Raw genomic sequence first — 4,357 nt, 5'->3', positions numbered from 1 at the left:
TCATTATTAAGGGAGCTTTGTTTGAAATACTTTTAAAGAATTATTTTGTTTAAAAATACATTAAAATTTTATAACAGCTATCCTCTTTCTTTTTTTATCTCTTTTACTCTGATGATGTCTTCTGCTAAAAATTGCCAGATTTATACATGATTTTTACTTTGTTTTTTTGGTAAGTGCCTTGAATTCGGGGTCTAGTGTTTGCTAGACAGGTAATTTACCACTTGAGCCACAGTAGCTCTTTTTGCTTTTATTTTTTATTTTTTATTTTTTTTTTTGCCAGTCTTGGGCTTGAGCTCAGGGCCTGAGCACTGTCCTTGGACTTTCTCAAGGCTAGAGCTCTACCACTTGAGCCTCAGCACCACTTCTGGCTTTTTTCTATGTATGTGGTACCGAGGAATCGAACCCGGGTCTTCATGCATGCTAGGCAAGCACTTTAACCACTAGGCCAAACTCCCGGCCCCATCTTTTTGCTTTTAGTTATTGTTGTAATAACTGAATAACTGGACATTTATTCCAAGGCCAGCATAAACTATGGTTCTCTTACCTACACCTCTCTGTAGCTGGAATGACAGGTGTTAGTTACCATGCTTTTGTTGTGTCTGACCTTTAGCCATGAGTCTCCATAGTGGCTCATTTTATTTGGTAATTTTAAAAGAATTATTAGTAGTCTGGAGATAAAAAGAGATAACTGCTGCTTTTATTTTAACCAGAAAAGGTATTATTGTGAATAGCCTAATAAGGGATGGTTTCACATTTAATTGGTCTGATAATTTCTTTCTTCAGTTTCCAAAGATTAAACATTTTCAGGGTTTAGTTTTAATGGTTATTTGCAGATCTAAAAGAGACTTGAGTCCTTTGATTTGGCCACATTAAAAAAAGTACTTCATCTGGCAGATGTACAATCATTGTAAGTTTAAAAGTAAGAGTTCCTTTGCATTAGCAAAACCTGATAGATCAGAGAGAGGAAGCTGGTGTGTATGGGACCAGCAGTGTATGGGCATTATGCTATTTGACTTGCATAGTGATTAACATTTTCTTTTCTTTCCTTCTTTCTTTCTTTTTTTTTTTTTTTTTTTTTTTTTTGTTAATGAGAGTTGAACTCTGGTCTGAGCGTTGTCTCTGAGCTCTTCAGCTCAAAGCTACCTCTCTACCCCTTGCGCCACAGCATCACTTCTGGTTTTCTAGTTGTTAATTGGAGATAAGAGTCTCAAAGTTTTAGTTCCTTGGCTGGCTTTGAACCGTGATCCTCAGATCTCAGCTTCCTGAGTAGCTAGGACTGCAGGCATGATCCACTGCACTCGGCTAGCAATTAATATTTTCTTTTTTTCCTTGAGCATGCTAGGAACTTATGCCCTGTTGTGGCCAATTGTACATTCTCTACAAAACCAGTCGGCACATTTCCCTCACCTGACCATAAGTGTCTACTTTAAACATGTTACTCTTATTTTTTAACATACTCTTATGTTAAAAGAAGATAGTAGCATATATATAATTCTTGCTTTTCAAATTCTGAGTAGTGTAAAGCCAGACCTGGGTAGAAAAGTTCATGAGACTTTGTCTCCAGAATAACTAGCACAGAGCCAAGTTGAAAAATGTTGTCCCAATCTCAAACATTTCTGACTTTCTCCTTTGAAGCTCTTTGACTTCTCTGCACAAAACCATTTCTCAGCTGAAGAAATACTTCCCAGTGGGCCGGGAGTTTGGCCTAGTGGTTAAAGTGCTTGCCTAGCATGCATGAAGACCCGGGTTCGATTCCTCGGTACCACATATATAGAAAAAAGCCGGAAGTGGTGCTGAGGCTCAAGTGGTAGAGCTCTAGCCTTGAGAAAGTCCAAGGACAGTGCTCAGACCCTGAGCTCAAACCCAGGACTGGCAAAAAAAAAAAAAAAAAAAAAAAAAAGAGAAATACTTCCCAGTTTCTTTGTTGAAATTGATACTATAAGGAGACCTAAAAATGATTTTTCTAACCTTAGTTTTAAAAAATGTTGTTTTCTTTCAAAGGAACAAAAGCCTAAGGATTGTGAAGTCTGATATGAATTACTCAACACATATCCTGAACTTGAAAACACACCCATTCCCTAACATTGAAAATATTTCTTTGACTAAACACACCCTTTCACCATTGAAAGTGGTAAGGTAAATTATAGGAATGAGTTTATCAGTCATTTCTAAGTAATTAATGATCTTTCCATTCTAATTGAGGACACTACAAAGTTTGAAAGACCCCTTGAAGATCTCAGAGGATATAAAAAGCACAAAGGCAGCTTTTGACATTTATTCCACATGTATAACACATAGACATTACAATGATAATTTGCATTTGTCATTTCCTTAGCTACAGATAAGGATTCTAAATAACACAAACCCTTCTCTATTTTTTAAAAGCTAAACAGCTAATAAAATACTACCTTAATATAGTTTGAAAATTATCTGAAAACTCACTGTTACAAAAGCGCTAGTAGCAAATACTAGTGTATCTGCAACTCAGGAACAATTCAATGTTATATCAGTATTAAGTACTCATTGCAGGTAAGTCCTTTTAAGGAGAAAATATGGTTCCCAAGTCTGGTTATAAGAGTAACCAATGGATGAAATTATGGTTATGATCTAAACATTTATAGGTATAGTTACCTAAATACATATTTTTGTGTAAGATAAGTCATGACAGCTGAATATTATAAAAAGATCACTGATCTTAAGTGTGAGTGTGTGTGTGTGTGTGTGTGTGTGTGTGTGTGTATGTTGGTCCTGCAACTTGAATTTAGGCCCTGATTGTTCTCTCTGAGCTTTTTTTGCTCAAGGCTTGCATTCTACCACCAAGCATACCTCCACTTCTGGCTTTTTGGTAGTTAATTAGAGTTAAGTCTCACAACTTTCCTTCCTGAGCTGGCTTTGAACTGGGATCCTCAGATGTCAGCCTTTGAGTAGCTAGGATTACAGGCATGATACAAATTCATATAAATTTAAATAGTATTGATTATGCTCCTATTTATAGATTTTTACCTACATATTTGCCTCTGAGTAGCCAGGATTAGAAGCATAATATAAATTGATATAAATTTAAATAGTGTTTATTACGCTCTTATTTGTAGATTTTTACCTACATACATTCAATATATGTGTACAAACATAAATACACATATATACCTAGATAGATAGATAGATAGATAGATAGATAGATAGATAGATAGATAGATAGATGTAGATATATATTGATCCTGCCTTTGGAAGCTGAGGAATCCCTTAGAATGTTTTAATCAGATAAGGAAATATTGAGTTATGTAAAAAGTAAACTTAAACATGCATAACAGAATAGTTTAGAATTTGCTTTTAAATAAGCAGGGTTCTGGTGTCTCACGCCTATAATCCTAGCTGCTCAAAAGGCTGACATCATGATGTGAAGCCAGCCTAGAAAGGAAAGACTGTAACACCTGTATCTACACCAAACTACCAATAATTCCAGAAGTGAAGCCATGGCTTAAGTGATAAGAGCACTAACTAGCCTTTGAGCCAAAGAAGCTTAGTTAAAGCCCAGGACCTTGGACTGTTAATACTAACTTAAAGTATTAGCTTCAGACATACCAATTCTGACTGAAGTTTACTTCTAAAGGCAATAAAAACCAATGAAGCCTGTCACCTGTCTGGCTCTTACGTTCAAAACTTTCTTCAGCTCAAGGCTAGTGCTCTATCACTAGAGCTACAGTACCACTTCTGGTTGTTAATTGGAGATAAGAGTCTCAAGAACTTAAAGATTGGGAGAGAGTGAAGGCATGAAAGACAATGTATGAAAGAAAGAAAATGTACTCATTACTTGACTCATGTAATTGTAATACCTCTGTATACCATCTTTATAATAATAATAAACTTTTTTTAAAAGGAACGTATTTAACTCTAAAAAAAAGGGGAGGTCTTAAGGACTTCAGTGCCTGGCTTTGAACCTTAATCCTCAGATCTCAGCCTCCTGAGTAGCTAGGATTACAGGCATGAGCCACTGGCACCAAGCAAGTTCAAAACTTAATTGGTGCTGTCTCGATATACTCTTTAATATTACTGATTAAGTGAATAAAACATGATAAATGGACTTAGAAAAGGAACTTTTTATCTAAAAGACCAAGTCAATTTTGTTGGGAGAAGATTGGAAAGAAGGCACATTGTTTTGTTTTTGGTTCACAATCACAATCTGGCTTCTGAAAATATATTAAGGAAATAACTAAAGTATTGGATTTTTTAAAAGTAGAAACAAAGTGTAGAAGAAACAAACTTTTTAAAATAATATTTTAAGGAAACCAATAACTCATTTCTGTTTTGTTGTTGTTGTAAAAAAGAAAGACATGAAAAGGTAATGGGGAAAAAAATC

Source organism: Megascapheus bottae, chromosome 1 (assembly GCF_031878675.1).
Source record: "Megascapheus bottae isolate mThoBot1 chromosome 1, mThoBot2.hap1, whole genome shotgun sequence".
NCBI lineage: Eukaryota > Metazoa > Chordata > Mammalia > Rodentia > Geomyidae > Megascapheus > Megascapheus bottae.
The sequence above is the reverse complement of the archived record's forward strand: the minus strand, read 5'-3'. Positions refer to the sequence as shown.